The following is a 341-nucleotide window of genomic DNA, read 5'->3' on the forward strand; positions in this document are numbered from 1 at the left end:
CGGCCACAGTTGGGCTGCAGACTTGGGGGGGGGGGGTTCCGTTATACGTTCCCTTTACGGTTCCCCATTAGCTTCTGCTCTCTGACACCTTATTCAGGGATCTGCTGCAAGGCGTCCTTTAAGGCAGGGTTGTCAAACATGCAGCCCGGGGGCTGCATCCGGCCCCTGCAAGCCTCCAATCCGGCACGAGAGCAACTGACTCTGTGGTGCTTCCCGCTTCCTGTTTCTAACATCGCAGCTCCTCTCGGCCAGTCTGTCCTCTTTCCTGCTTCAGATGAGATAAAGCCTTCCCTTGATTGGCTGAGGGCTCCCCCACCCGGGGAGGGAGGAGAAGGGAAAGA

The sequence above is a fragment of the Gekko japonicus genome, unplaced genomic scaffold, assembly GCF_001447785.1.
Source record: "Gekko japonicus isolate JY-2015 unplaced genomic scaffold, Gekko_japonicus_V1.1 scaffold3145, whole genome shotgun sequence".
In the NCBI taxonomy this organism is placed as follows: Eukaryota; Metazoa; Chordata; class Lepidosauria; order Squamata; family Gekkonidae; genus Gekko; species Gekko japonicus.